This window comes from Schistocerca serialis, chromosome 2, assembly GCF_023864345.2.
Source record: "Schistocerca serialis cubense isolate TAMUIC-IGC-003099 chromosome 2, iqSchSeri2.2, whole genome shotgun sequence".
NCBI lineage: Eukaryota > Metazoa > Arthropoda > Insecta > Orthoptera > Acrididae > Schistocerca > Schistocerca serialis.
This window is the reverse complement of record NC_064639.1, coordinates 127,721,706-127,737,944: the sequence shown is the minus strand read 5'-3', so window position 1 is coordinate 127,737,944 and position 16,239 is coordinate 127,721,706. Positions and strand designations below refer to the sequence as shown.

Sequence of the window (16,239 nt, the reverse complement as noted above, 5' to 3'; positions counted from 1 at the left end):
AACAACTGTATACAACGGATGTGCATTCGACCAGTGAGTTGTCTTGTGTTCAGCAGTGAACGTGCAGCCCTGGTGTGACGGCGTTGTTGCGTCGTAAATCGCCGTGGAGCAACGAACTGAACATCTGTAAAGAAATACTCAAGACAGTCTACAGAACGTTTGGAAGAAGAAAATAATGTGTGCAAGGCTTGTCCTGCACACGTTGACTCCCGAACAAAAACGAAGACGCGTTAGCACCTGCCGCGATTTGGCTGAAATGCAAATTGCGGCCAATTATTCTGCTCTGGAAAAACTCATCACGGTTGATTCCTCTTGGTACTATCAATACAAATCTGCCGCAGAACTACAAAGTGCAGAAAGTCAATTGGAAGGTGAACGCTTTGACGACATATGCGACATCCAAGTCACTGTGACGAGAGAGTTGAACAACATCCCAAAGAAGGACTTTTCTGACAGTTTCAAATGGTTGTGTGAAGGTTTAGTGCGTTACACTCAAGGTGGGGGGATACCATGCAGAACATCTGAAGCTTTACAACCTCCAACTTGCCTCAATTTCTTTTTGGACTGACATGTTACGTCATGATGGATAGACATAGCTGGGCGACGTTGTTGTAACATATCCCACTTTGTGAAATTGAATTATGGGGAGGGGGGGGGGGGGTGATCTGTAAACAGTATCCGGTCCCACTGGCAGTGTTCGAACTACAATCGGCCGTTGTGACCGAGCGGTTCTACGCCCTACAGTCTGGGACCGCGCGACCGCTACGGTTACAGGTTCGAATCCTGCCTCGGGCATGGATGTGTGTGATGTCCTTGGGTTGGTTAGGTTTAAGTAGTTCTAAGTTCTAGGAGACTGATGACCTCAGATGTTAAGTCCCAAAGTGCTCAGAGCCATTTGAACCATTTTTCGAACTACATTCCGGTTGTTCTAACGGGTATAAAGGAGTTCTGTGCGGTGGAGTCATACTTCCTATAAGGGTTAGGCTACTAGCTCAACTTTCTGTGGCAAAAGCATGAAAAATGTCTTCGCCATACGAAGAGAGGATGTCACGATGTTCCCTTGAGTATGCCCCTCTGTCCTTCACACACCCCTTATGCACATCCAAGGAGAACATGGCGGCTTGCGATGCAACCGGATGGATCATTTGTTAAGGTGCTGCCTGCACTCGGAAGATTTCAATGCGGTCACAAGCACGTGTGACGCTTCTATAATAATTTCTACGTGATCAGAGCGCCAAGTTCGCAGTCTAGGGGCACACGGTGACAAATAAGGTAAGTAGTACATTAGACGTCTCCATTTTCTGCTGATGATTGCCACCCACTTGCAGTGCACGTCGCTGCACCTACATTGGATCAGTATATGGGCGCTTATGCAATGCTCTGGCGTGCAGCGGGCAGTTAAGAGAGACATACGTGGGAATGAGGAAGACCGTAAGCGTAGGACGAGGATGTGATTTTTATTTCCTCCCACGTCTCGATTATTGACGCATCAATAGACGTACACATTTCTTTCTATGACCTATGTTGTAAGGAGGGAAGCAGGGGGAGAGATGTAACATAAATCGTGTGATCAAAAGTATACGAACACCCATACGTAATGCAGAATGTCCGCATCTCGTGGTCTAGTGGCTAGCGTTGCTGCCTCTGGATCACGGGGTCCCAGATTCGATTCCCGGCCGGGTTGGGGATTTTCTCTGCCCGGGGACTGGGTGTTTGTATTATTATCATCGTTTCATCATCATCATCATCATCATCATCATCATCATCATTCGTGACAGTGGCTAGATTGGACTGTGTAACGAATTGGACTGAGTTAAACTTGGGACTTCGTACGGGCGCTGATGGCCGTGCAGTTGAGCGCCCCACAAGCCAAACGCCATAATGCAGAATAGACCACTAGATGTCTCGAGAGGCGGACCCGCCAGCATAAAAGGAAGCGAAGTGTATTGTGTTGTCAGTTCAGAAGCCGCAACAGCACAACGAATCAGTGAGGGTCCGCAGCTCGTGGTCTAGTGGCTAGCGTTGCTGCCTCTCGATCACGGGGTCCCGGGTTCGATTCCCGGGCGGGTTGAGAATTTTCTCTGCCCGGGGACTGGATGTTTGTGTTGTCTTCATCATCATCATCATTATTTGCGACAGTGACTAGATTGGATTGTGAAAAAAAATGAACTGTGTAAAAATTGGGACTTTATATGGTCGCTGATGGCCGCACAGTTGATCGCCCCACAAGCCAAACTTCATCATCATCGAATCAGTCAGGGGAGCTCAGTGGCTTTGAGCGTGCATTAGCCATTTGATGTCAACTGAGTAACATAAGGGACATTTCAGACCGTCTAAAGCTGCACAAGTCGACTGTTGGTGAAGCGATTCTCACGTGGAATCGTGAAGGAATAATCACAGCTGAACCAATATCAGGTAGATCTCAAATACGGACGGACGGGGACCGCCAAGAATTCGTGAGGGTGATTTGTAAGAAATCGCATGAAGTCAGCGGAAAGAAAACTGGCGGGTTCCAAAGTGGCACCAGCAATCCAGCTGGCACGATGACTGTGGGTGGGGAGTTCACCAGAATGGGACACGCTGGCTGAGCAGCTCCTAACGGGGCACACATTTCTGTAGTCAGTGGTAAGTAAGGCTTGAGGTGTCTCTAGAGAGCGACGCCACTGGACCTGGGATGACTGGAAACGAGTGATTTGGAGCGACGAATCACGCTATACCGTGTGGTAACCGAATGGAAGGATCTGGGTTTGGCGAATTCCTGGAGAACATTAGCTGGCATCATCTCTAGTGCCAGCTGCCAACAGTGAAGTACTGAGGAGGTGGTGTTACGGTACGGGAGTGAGTTTCGTGGTTAGGTTGTGGTCCCCCTATTGCGCTTAAGGAAAAGCTAAATTCGGGAGGACTGGAACGTATTTTAGAGGGTCGTGTACTGTGTACAGTAGAGGATCAGTTTGGATGCGATGATTGTTTGTATCAGCCTGACAACGCACGTTGCCAGGAAACGCCATCAGTGGAAAATAAGATTCCTGAAATGTACTACCCTGGCTGGAGAGAGTCCCAATATAAAACCAGAGGAAGACCCTTGGGATGAGTTAGTACAAATGATTATTACAAATGATTGAAGCGATTTCACAGCTGTACAATAACTTTAATATTTGAGATATTTTCACAATGCTTTGCACACACATACAAAAACCCAAAAAGTTTTTTTAGGCATTCACAAATGTTCGATACGTGTCCCTTTAGTGATTCGGCAGACATCAAGCCGATAATCAAGTTCCTCCCACACTCAGCGCAGCATGTCCCCATCTACATCTACATCTACATCTACATTGATACTCCGCAAGCCACCCAACGGTGTGTGGCGGAGGGCACTTTACGTGCCACTGTCATTACCTCCCTTTCCTGTTCCAGTCGCGTATGGTTCGCGGGAAGAACGACTGTCTGAAAGCCTCCGTGCGCGCTCTAATCTCTATAATTTTACATTCGTGATCTCCTCGGGAGGTATAAGTAGGGGGAAGCAATATATTCGATACCTCATCCAGAAACGCACCCTCTAGAAACCTGGCGAGCAAGCTACACCGCGATGCAGAGCGCCTCTCTTGCAGAGTCTGCCACTTGAGTTTGCTAAACATCTCCGTAACGCTATCACGGTTACCAAATAACCCTGTGATGAAACGCGCCGCTCTTCTTTGGATCTTCTCTGTCTCCTCCGTCAGACCGATCTGGTACGGATCCCACACTGATGAGCAATACTCAAGTATAGGTCGAACGAGTGTTTTGTAAGCCACCTCCTTTGTTGATGGACTACATTTTCTAAGCACTCTCCCAATGAATCTCAACCTGGTACCCGCCTTACCAACAATTAATTTTATATGATCATTCCACTTCAAATCGTTCCGCACGCATACTCCCAGATATTTTACAGAAGTAACTGCTACCAGTGTTTGTTCCGCTATCATATAATAATACAATAAAGGATCCTTCTTTCTATGTATTCGCAATACATTACATTTGTCTATGTTAAGGGTCAGTTGCCACTCCCTGCACCAAGTGCCTATCCGCTGCAGATCTTCCTGCATTTCGCTACAATTTTCTAATGCTGCAACTTCTCTGTATACTACAGCATCATCCGCGAAAAGCCGCATGGAACTTCCGACACTATCTACTAAGTCATTTATATATATTGTGAAAAGCAATGGTCCCATAACACTCCCCTGTGGCACGCCAGAGGTTACTTTAACGTCTGTAGACGTCTCTCCATTGATGACAACATGCTGTGTTCTGTTTGCTAAAAACTCTTCAATCCAGCCACACAGCTGGTCTGATATTCCGTAGGCTCTTACTTTGTTTATCAGGCGACAGTGCAGATCTGTATCGAACGCCTTCCGGAAGTCAAGAAAAATAGCATCTACCTGGGAGCCTGTATCTAATATTTTCTGGGTCTCATGAACAAATAAGGCGAGTTGGGTCTCACACGATCGCTGTTTCCGGAATCCATGTTGATTCCTACATAGTAGATTCTGGGTTTCCAGAAATGACATGATACGCGAGCAAAAAACATGTTCTAAAATTCTACAAGAGATCGACGTAAGAGATATAGGTCTATAGTTTTGCGCATCTGCTCGACGACCCTTCTTGAAGACTGGGACTATCTGTGCTCTTTTCCAATCATTTGGAACCCTCCGATCCTCTAGAGACTTGCGGTACACGGCTGTTAGAAGGGGGGCAAGTTCTTTCGCGTACTCTGTGTAGAATCGAATTGGTATCCCGTCAGGTCCAGTGGACTTTCCTCTATTGAGTGATTCCAGTTGCTTTTCTATTCCTTGGACACTTATTTCTATGTCAGCCATTTTTTCGTTTCTGCGAGGATTTAGAGAAGGAACTGCAGTGCGGTCTTCCTCTGTGAAACAGCTTTGGAAAAAGGTGTTTAGTATTTCAGCTTTACGCGTGTCATCCTCTGTTTCAATGCCATCATCATCCCGTAGTGTCTGGATATGCTGTTTCGAGCCACTTACTGATTTAACGTAAGACCAGAACTTCCTAGGATTTTCTGTCAAGTCGGTACATAGAATTTCACTTTCGAATTCAATGAACGCTTCACGCATAGCCCTCCTTACGCTAACTTTGACATCGTTTAGCTTCTGTTTGTCTGAGAGGTTTTGGCTGCGTTTAAACTTGGAGTGGAGCTCTCTTTGCTTTCGCAGTAGTTTCCTAACTTTGGTGTTGTACCACGGTGGGTTTTTCCCGTCCCTCACAGTTTTACTCGGCACGTACCTGTCTAAAACGCATTTTACGATTGCCTTGAACTTTTTCCATAAACACTCAACATTGTCAGTGTCGGAACAGAAATTTTCGTCCAGAATGAGAATTTCACTCTGCAGCGGAGTGTGCGCTGATATGAAACTTCCTGGCAGATTAAAACTGTGTGCCCGACCGAGACTCGAACTCGGGACCTTTGCCTTTCGCGGGCAAGCGCTCTACCAACTGAGCTACCGAAGCACGACTCGCGCCCGGCACACACAGCTTTACTTCTGCCAGCACCTCGTCTCCTACCTTCCAAACTTTACAGAAGCTCTCCTGCGAACCTTGCAGAACTAGCACTCCTGAAAGAAAGGATATTGCGGAGACATGGCTTAGCCACAGCCTGGGGGATGTTTCCAGAATGAGAATTTCACTCTGCAGCGGAGTGTGCGCTGATATGAAACTTCCTGGCAGATTAAAACTGTGTGCCCGACCGAGACTCGAACTCGGGACCTTTGCCTTTCGCGGGCAAGCGCTCTACCAACTGAGCTACCGAAGCACGACTCACGCCCGGCACACACAGCTTTACTTCTGCCAGCACCTCGTCTCCTACCTTCCAAACTTTACAGAAGCTCTCCTGCGAACCTTGCAGAACTAGCACTCCTGAAAGAAAGGATATTGCGGAGACATGGCTTAGCCACAGCCTGGGGGATGTTTCCAGAATGAGAATTTCACTCTGCAGCGGAGTGTGCGCTGATATGAAACTTCCTGGCAGATTAAAACTGTGTGCCCGACCGAGACTCGAACTCGGGACCTTTGCCTTTCGCGGGCAAGCGCTCTACCAACTGAGCTACCGAAGCACGACTCACGCCCGGCACACACAGCTTTACTTCTGCCAGCACCTCGTCTCCTACCTTCCAAACTTTACAGAAGCTCTCCTGCGAACCTTGCAGAACTAGCACTCCTGAAAGAAAGGATTTGATCTGTTAGGTAGTCTGAAATCTGCCTTCTATTACTCTTGCTAAACAGATAAACCTTCCTCCCTTTTTTTATATTCCTATTAACTTGCATATTCAGGGATGCTGCAACGGCCTTATGATCACTGATTCCCTGTTCTGTACGTACAGAGTCGAAAAGTTCGGGTCTGTTTGTTATCAGTAGGTCCAAGATGTTATCTCCACGAGTCGGTTCTCTGTTTAATTGCTCGAGGTAATTTTCGGATGTGCACTCAGTATAATGTCACTCGATGCTCTGTCCCTACCACCCGTCCTAAACATCTGAGTGTCCCAATCTATATCTGGTAAATTGAAATCTCCACCTAAGACTATAACATGCTGAGAAAATTTATGTGAAATGTATTCCAAATTTTCTCTCAGTTGTTCTGCCACTAATGCTGCTGAGTCGGGAGGTCGGTAAAAGGAACCAATTATTAACCTAGTTCGGTTGTTTAGTGTAACCTCCACCCATAATAATTCACAGGAACTATCCACTTCTACTTCACTACAGGATAAACTACTACTAACAGCGACGAACACTCCACCACCGGTTGAATGCAATCTATCTTTTCTAAACACTGTCTGTACCTTTGTAAAAATTTTGGCAGAATTTATCTCTGGCTTAAGCCAGCTTTCTGTACCTATAACGATTTCAGCTTCAGTGCTTTCTATCAGCGCTTGAAGTTCCGGTACTTTACCAACGCAGCTTCGACAGTTGACAATTACAATACCGATTGCTGCTTGGTCCCCGCATGTCCTGACTTTGCCCTGCACCCGTTGAGGCTGTTGCCCTTTCTGTACTTGCCCAAGGCCATCTAACCTAAAAAACTGCCCAGCCCACGCCACACAACCCCTGCTACCCGTGTAGCCGCATGTTGTGTGTAGTGGACTCCTGACCTATCCAGCGGAACCCGAAACCCCACCACCCTATGGCGCAAGTCGAGGAATCTGCAGCCCACACGGTCGCAGAACCGTCTCAGCCTCTGATTCAGACCCTCCACTCGGCTCTGTACCAAAGGTCCGCAGTCAGTCCTGTCGACGATGCTGCAGATGGTGAGCTCTGCTTTCATCCCGCTAGCGAGACTGGCAGTCTTCACCAAATCAGATAGCCGCCGGAAGCCAGAGAGGATTTCCTCCGATCCATAGCGACACACATCATTGGTGCCGACATGAGCGAGCACCTGCAGATGGGTGCACCCTGTACCCTTCATGGCATCCGGAAGGACCCTTTCCACATCTGGAATGACTCCCCCCGGTATGCACACGGAGTGCACATTGGTTTTCTTCCCCTCTCTTGCTGCCATTTCCCTAAGGGGCCCCATTACGCACCTGACATTGGAGCTCCCAACTACCAGTAAGCCCACCCTCTGCAACTGCCCGGATCTTGCAGTCTGAGGGGCAACCTCTGGAACAGGACAAGCAGCCATGTCAGGCCAAAGATCAGTATCAGCCTCAGACAGAGCCTGAAACCGGTTCGTCAGACAAACTGGAGAGGCTTTCCATTCAGCCCTCCGGAATGTCTTTCGCCCCCTGCCACACCTTGAAACGACCTCCCACTCTACCACAGGTGAGGGATCAGCCTCAATGCGGGCAGTATCCCGGGCAACCACAGTCGTAGTCCGATCAGGGGATGCGTAAGACGAGGTGGCCGTCCCCGACAAACCCCCATCCGGACCCCCACAGTGATGCCCATTGGCAACAGCCTCAAACTGTGTGACCGAAGCCAACACTGCCTGAAGCTGGGAGCGAAGGGATGCCAACTCAGCCTGCATCCGAACACAGCAGTTGCAGTCCCTATCCATGCTAAAAACTGTTTTGCAAAGAACGTCTGAACTAATCTACAGAGAGCGCAAACAAATCGATAAAATTTAAACGGTTATTAAAATAGAAGATTGCCTAGTAAATGCAGTAATGCTGCTACTTGCGCACTGCTGACACTGCTCGGCGGCGGAAGGAGACTAAGCAAAATTACACTATTCAGGTACTAAAACGCGATGCTACACTCTCAAATACTATAATACGCCCGAAATTTATGAATTAAACAATGCAAGTACCAAAAACACACAAAGAAATTAAGAATTAAACTATGTAACAAATGAGTGAGCTAGGAGTATACGACTTGCTGCTCAGCTGCTTATCCAACGGCGGCAGGGAGCACACTGACTGTGACCAACCGACACTGGCCGTTCAAAACAAAAACAGTAGACAAACGACTACGCGAATTTACACTATTCAGGTACTAAAACGCGATGCTACAACTCTCAAATACTATAATACGCCCGAAATTTATGAATTAAACAATGCAAGTACCAAAAACACGCAAAGAAATTAAGAATTAAACTATGTAACAAATGGGTGAGCTAGGAGTATACGACTTGCTGCTCAGCTGCTTATCCAACGGCGGCAGGGAGCACACTGACTGTGACCAACCGACACTGGCCGTTCAAAACAAAAACAGTAGACAAACGACTACGCGAATTTACACTATTCAGGTACTAAAACGCGATGCTACAACTCTCAAATACTATAATACGCCCGAAATTTATGAATTAAACAAATTTCGGGCGTATTATAGTATTTGAGAGTTGTAGCATCGCGTTTTAGTACCTGAATAGTGTAAATTCGCGTAGTCGTTTGTCTACTGTTTTTGTTTTGAACGGCCAGTGTCGGTTGGTCACAGTCAGTGTGCTCCCTGCCGAGTTCGAAAGCATCGTTGATGCGAGCTCACAGTTCTGGCACGTTTCTTGGTAGAAGAGGTTTAAACACTGAATCTTTCACATAACCCCACAGAAAGAAATCGCATGGGGTTAAGTCGGGAGAGCGTGGAGGCCGTGACATGAATTGCTGATCATGATCTCCACAACGACCGATCCATCGGTTTTCCAATCTCCTGTTTAAGAAATGCCGAACATCATGATGGAAGTGCGGTGGAGCACCATCCTGTTGAAAGATGAAGTCGGCGCTGTCGGTCTCCAGTTGTGGCATGAGCCAATATTCCAGCATGTCCAGATACATGTGTCCTGTAACGTTTTTTTCGCAGAAGAAAAAGGGGCCGTAAACTTTAAACCGTGAGATTGCACAAAACACGTTAACTTTTGGTGAATTGCGAATTTGCTGCACGAATGCGTGAGGATTCTCTACCGCCCAGATTCGCACATTGTGTCTGTTCACTTCACCATTAAAAAAAATGTTGCTTCATCACTGAAAACAAGTTTCGCACTGAACGCATCCTCTTCCATGAGCTGTTGCAACCGCGCCGAAAATTCAAAGCGTTTGACTTTGTCATCGGGTGTCAGGGCTTGTAGCAATTGTAAACGGTAAGGCTTCTGCTTTAGGCTTTTCCGTAAGATTTTCCAAACCGTCGGCTGCGGTACGTTTAGCTCCCTGCTTGCTTTATTCGTCGACTTCCGCGGGCTACGCGTGAAACTTGCCCGCACGCATTCAACCGTTTCTTCGCTCACTGCAGGCCGACCCGTTGTTTTCCCCTTACAGAGGCATCCAGAAGCTTTAAACTGCGCATACCATCACCGAATGGAGTTAGCAGTTGGTGGATCTTTGTTGAACTTCGTCCTGAAGTGTAGTTGCACTGTTATGACTGACTGATGTGAGTGCATTTCAAGCACGACATACGCTTTCTCGGCTCCTGTCGCCATTTTGTCTCACTGCGCTCTCGAGCGCTCTGGCGGCAGAAACCTGAAGTGCGGCTTCAGCCGAACAAAACTTTATGAGTTTTTCTACGTATCTGTAGTGTGTCGTGGCCATATGTCAATGAATGGAGCTACAGTGAATTTATGAAATCGCTTCAATCATTTGTAATAGCCCTGTACTCCGACTTCGCTCGAGACCCCAGCGTCCAACATTTCTTCCTCTTCGGGCTTCGGTTCTGGAGGACGAGTAGCCTGCCATCCCTCCACAGACATTCGGACGCCTTACTGGAAGTGTCTTCAGCAGAATTCAAACCGTCATACGGGCAGAGTATAGGCACACCATATAGTAATATATATTAATAGATGTTTTGATCAGATAGTGTATTTTAGTGACTGTAAGACAAAATACAGCCCTACTAGAATCGCCAAGACTTGTACAAAAGGGAGCAATAAAAAATGTCAAACCAAAATTCTACAACAGTAACTTGTAAATAATAGATTTCAGCTATCAGTCATCCTTTTGAAATTTTATTGGCACATCTAGATTTCAGCTAGAAACTAGCCATTCTCAATGCACTATCATTTTTGATCAATGCATGTAATGCCTGTTGGTCGGGCTTCATCCACAGTTCATTGAGTACTGAATGGAGGGTAACCTGATCTACAACAGCCTAAATTTCTAGTTTCATTTTATTTGTGCTGTCAGTTTCAGCGTTACATTACGCCGTCTTCAGGCCTGCTAATCGTCTTGTAGGAAGACTCCCACCTTTTTTACAATCGAAATAGGGGCCAGCATACAGTCACTGATATCTGTCTAGACGGATGTCAACGAATGTATGCTGGCCCCTATTTCGATTGAAAAAAAAAGGTGGGATTGTGGGATTCTTCATTCAAGTCGATTAGCAGGACTGAAGCTGCCGCTATGTATCGCTGAAACTGGTAGTACAACTAAAATAAAATTGCAAATCTAGACGGTTGAACGTGTTTTGATTTGGAATTTTATATAGAGCAGCCGAGGCCTCGTAACCATCTCGTATATGAACTTACAGAAAAGGGAATAATGTCTAGTCCTCGCGCAGTTTTGTACCTCTACTCGTCTTAATGAAGGCCCCCTGCGGCAAACGTATATGTGGCTGCAAGAGGCAGACTGACACTATAGTCATTTTTTTTTGTTTTTTTGTTTTTTGTAGAGTAGGCTTTCCGAGTTGATACCATTGTAGAATCAGAGCGCCTGCAGCCAAATACCAGGCGAGCTGGTAGTGAGACCGAGGGTATCCCAGTTGGGAATATTTGGGAAGGGACTATTATCATTGGCCTTACATCCGGGGGAAATTCCCCGCAAATGTTGATAAGAACCGTGGAGGGGGAGGAAACTATTTTTAATTCAATTCTGGGACAGCATGTTCCACGTAAAAAATGATAGCTTTGTGTTTCTGTAGGCGGATTTGTCGATGTGTAGACTGCGGAATCGCTGTGAGCCGCTCGAATTACTTGGTGTACCGATGCCGATTTTCTCTGGTGTTTCGGCAGATGTCTGAATTTCGTGTTTCTAGTGTATAGTTGGAGTCAGCCTAAGCAAACACCTCTAGTCACGTATTTCGCGCGAGTCTGTGTCGACGGAAGACCTCGGTTTGTTACATGTTACCAACAAAAGCGATATTTTTTGGTTCTCATTTGATAGAGCGGTCTCAAAATTCGTCTAGTACCATATTTATTTTTTCCGTATGTGTTAACAGTGACAGTAGAACACGAAAAATTATCCGTTACTTCAGGTGTGACAGCAGCAGTCAACGCAGCCCAGGGCAATGCTGTCCCTGCTGAAGTACCTGTTATTTTTCTTTTTTTTTCTGCGCCCGTAAGTACACATTGATAAAACAGCTACAGCACTAGACTAACTTCGGACCGCTCTATCCAATGTGCATAAAATTCCGCTCTACCAATCTTTTGTTTGTAACAGGTAACAAGCCGACGCTTTCCGTCGACACTGGACGTCACACGAAAGACATAACGAGCATTACTTGTTTTTGCTGACTCCAGCTACTCGCTGCAACATCGAAATTGCAGATATCTGCCGTAACACCAGAGAAAATGCGTCTGCCGACTCTTAGGAGAGACATCCAGTAGATGAAGCGATTGGTGACGACTTGATTGAATGTGGCTGCAGCCTGGGACGGCCGTTTTTATAGGCTGTCGGCGGTTCAAGCCTTGGCTCTGCGAAATGTCAGGTTACGACGGATAGCAGCGCTGCTGTTCTGTTAAACACATTAACTTTGTTAGTTCTAATCACGTACATTATAACCATTTTCCCATTAATTTTTTAGAAATAATTCGAAATTTAATCGCTGACTACGAATTCTTTGACGTCATCTTTATTGGGTGTAGTAGTACCTAGTAGTGACATACTAAAATTTTTGCTCCAACGGGACTCGAGCCCGGATTTCCCGCTAATTTGGAGCGGCCACCTGTGACAAACCTTTTGCATTTCTTACTTTTATGTTTTCGCTTTCTTTAAAGGCAAAGAGAACAGGTGAAGCGGTAGCCCAGCGTAGAGCCTGTGCCTACCGTCATGTATTTTTGATTTTCAGATGTTAAAAAACATAAGATGTTTTTCCTGTTCCTCAGTAAGAGGAAGGATTTGCGCTCTCCCAGTTATCTTAACGCGTAGTCGTAGACCGCCATTTTGGGCGCTGTGAATAAGTGAGGAGTATGTATTTTCGATGTGCATCGAACAGAAGAATAAAGTATTATTTTACTAACTAAAAGGTTGGTTCAAATGGCTCTGAGCACTATGGGACTCAACTTCTGAGGTCATTAGTCCCCTAGAACTTAGAACTAGTTAAACCTAACTAACCTAAGGACATCACATACATCCATGCCCGAGGCAGGATTCGAACCTGCGACCGTAGCGGTCTTGCGGTTCCAGACTGCAGCGCCTTCAACCGCACGGCCACTTCGGCCGGCACTAAAAGGTTGTATGAGTTATTATTTCTAGTAGTACTGTAATAACAAGGGCTGAAGCCCACCTGTCACCTGTGTACTTCGGAAAATTACGAACATCCGATTAACGCAACATGGACACGGTCAAGATTTTGTAGGTGGATACGGTAATCGGACACAATATTATACACTGGTAATCGAAAACTACAACAAGAGAAGGGCTATTTCATTTATGTGAAACTAATATAAAAAGATTCTTTACCCATTTACAGACATAGCCCAGTTTATTGTGCTTGTCCGAGTGCCGAAAAAATAATCTCGTTAATTACAAGGTGTACAACTTTACTACCGCCGTTTTCCCCCAACTTTTGAGGCTTTAATGAAACAAATTGGTTACACATTTATCACTGAAAGTATTTTCCATCGCTGGCCACTTTCCATCTCTCGGGCAGTGCACGAATCCCGCGTCGAAAAAATGGTTCATCTTTTGAAGCGATCCACGAATCGATCCAATTTGTGACTTCTTCACGAAATCGGAAGTGTTGGTCAGCCAGGCCATGCGCCATTGATCTAAACAGGTGACGGTCAGAGGGAGCAATGTCTGGAGAATACGGAGAGTGGGGTAGGGCTTCCCATTTTAACGTTTTCAAGTACGTTTTGACCTCTTTTGCAACTTGGGGTCGAGCGTTGTCATGCTGCAAAATCACTTCATCATGTTGCCGTTTGTCTTTTAATGGTCTGCTCAAACGCATTAATCGCGTTCGATAACGAGCACCTGTGATTGTTTCACTTGGTTTTAACACCTCATAGTACACGACGCCGAGCTGGTCCCACCAAATGCAGAGCATGATCTTGAAGCCGTGGATATTCGGTTTGGCCGTCGACATGGAAGCATGGCCGGATATCCCCATGATTTTTTGCGTTTAGGGTTATCGTAATGAACCCTTTTTTGTTCCCGATCACAATGCGATGCAGAAATCCCTTCCGTTTTTGCCTCTGAAGCAACTGTTCACAAACACACAAACGCCGTTCAACGTCTCTTGGTTTCAGCTCACACGGGACCCAAGTTCCTTCTTTCTGAATCATGCCCATAGCCTTGAGACATTTGAAATGTGTTGCTGTGTTAATCCCACTAATCGTGCCAATTCATCTTGAGTTTGATGCGAGTCTTCACTCAGCAGTGTCTCCAATTCTGCATCTTCGAAAACATTCTCTCTTCCACCCCTATGCTGGTCTAGGACGTTAAAATCACCGTTCTTAAAGCGTTGAAACCACTCACGACACGTTCTTTCACTAATAGCATCAGTACCATACGTACTTGAGAGCGTTCGATGAAACTCAGCCGCTGTTTTCTTCATATTGAAACAAAAGAGTAACAGCTCCCGCAAATGACGAGAATTTGGCTCTTAAACTGACATTTTCAATGAAAAACAACTTTATCATGCAGACACAAATCGACTAATGTTTCAATGTGGTTACGTTGACCGAGATCCAAGCTAACTGCCTGACGTCGACGATCTGTTTCATTTGACCGCTACTTACCGTTGTCGCCACCTATCGGCAAACGGCGGAAGCAACGTTGTACACCTTGTACATATGTCTAAAAGGCCACATTTTATTTTTATTATTCTATTTTTTTTTATTATATTATAAAGTGTCGGAAATAAGTCTCTATATTTAGGAAGACAGTATACACCTTAACCACTTCCGTTTTCAGGGCACGCTCCTTGGTTCGATCCAAATCTACATACCTCACATCGTTTATCCTTTTGCCGTAGTCCCCTATATTCATCATACAATACTCGCCAACGTTATTAAGTGGATTCCCACACAGAGAGAATGAGACTACGAGGATTCGGGAGCACTGTTGTTACTGTCGTATATCCCGCTAGGCTTTTGACACTTTTATAACTAAAGGTAAACGTGTATTGCCTAATTTCAACACTTTACTTGCGTGTCTGAAGGAACAGGCAGTGTGTTTTTCTTGCTCCATATTCTGAACTGATGCGCGTGGCTCGTCACCCCATTACTCACGAGCGTGTCAAATGAGAGTCCTTCGTGGTACACTCTTAGTCATGTGGCTGCAGCAGCAAGGCTGAATTCATTAGACCTGCGTGGTTTAAAAGGCAGCGTTTGGAAAGCGGCAGTGGTCTTACGACACACATTACTGGATCTGCTATTTGATTCTGCAGCGGAGAGTACCGTTTTGAAACGTCCCACCAGGCTAAAACTGTGTCCCGGGTCGGGACACAGACCCGTGACCTTGCCTTTCGCGGTCAATGCTCTTATTAATTTTGCACCACCAGCCGTGACCCACCATCCGCCTTCAACAGCTTCAATTCCGCCAGTATCTCCCTCCTACTGTTTGGCCACGATAACTTGACCCGTTTTTAGCGCGCTGTTAGCAGCGAAGAAATTCAGCGCTATTTAGAAGATAATCATTTGTCTCCGAGCGCTGCCAATAATTCCGCGTCTGCCAACACTGCTTCAGTATGAGCTCAAAACGCGAATAATGGTTCCAGCACTGCGCCGCTTTCCTCTCAACACTCATCGCCCCTCGGCAGTCGTAATGTGTGTGTGTGTGTGTGTGTGTGTGTGTGTGTGTGTGTGTGTGCCATTACACTTTATGGGCGCTCAACGGCGAGGTTATCAGCATCCAGTCGTAACGCGGTGGCACGACACGCCTGCGTAGTTTTGCCACGTAAAATGTAAATGTCGTGTGACTAGGGCCTCCCGTCGGGTAGACCGTTCGCCGCGTTGCCAGGTTAAAAATACAAAGGAAAGCCGGACTGGGCGTCATATTTAACGGGAAATTTTGCCCTAAAATCTGTCTATTTTAAACTGAAATAGATTCGCCGGACAGAAAACGAAAATATATTAAATAAATTTGGTCATTTCAGTTCTACATACTTAAAATGGTTCAAATGGCTCTGAGAACTATGGGACTAAACTTCTGAGGTCATCAGTCCCCTAGAACTTAGAACTACTTAAACCTAACGATCGCGCGGTTCCAGACTGTAGCGCCTAGAACCACTCGGCCACCCCAGCCGGCGACATACACTACTGGCCATTAAAATTGCTACACCAAGAAGAAATGCAGATGATAAACGGGTATTCATTGGACAAATGTATTATACTAGAACTGACATGTGATTACATTTTCGCACAATTTGGGTGCATAGATCCTGAGAAATCAGTATCCAGAACAACCATCTCTTTCCATAATAACGGCCTTGATATGCCTGGCCATTGAGTCAAACAGAGCTTGGACGGCGTGTACAGGTACAGCTGCCCATGCAGCTTCAACGCAATACCACAGTTTGTCAAGAGTAGTGACTGGCGTGTTGTGACGAGCCAGTTGCTTGGCCACCATTGACCAGACATTTTCAATTGGTGAGAGATCTGGAGAATGTGCT

The 16,239-nt window shown here is 46.1% G+C and overlaps 1 protein-coding gene and 3 non-coding genes across 4 annotated transcripts in view; 1 reads left to right on the top strand and 3 right to left on the bottom strand.

The window, feature by feature from the left end:
- LOC126455461 (lysozyme 2-like) overlaps positions 1-16,239 on the top strand; it is a 108,161-nt gene that overhangs the window by 35,606 nt on the left and 56,316 nt on the right. The gene's annotated exons all lie outside the window — the stretch shown is intronic.
- On the bottom strand, positions 5,429-5,503 carry Trnas-cga (transfer RNA serine (anticodon CGA)). The gene has a single exon. It is a non-coding gene; the product is annotated as a tRNA-Ser (tRNA).
- On the bottom strand, positions 5,730-5,804 carry Trnas-cga (transfer RNA serine (anticodon CGA)). The gene has a single exon. It is a non-coding gene; the product is annotated as a tRNA-Ser (tRNA).
- On the bottom strand, positions 6,031-6,105 carry Trnas-cga (transfer RNA serine (anticodon CGA)). The gene has a single exon. It is a non-coding gene; the product is annotated as a tRNA-Ser (tRNA).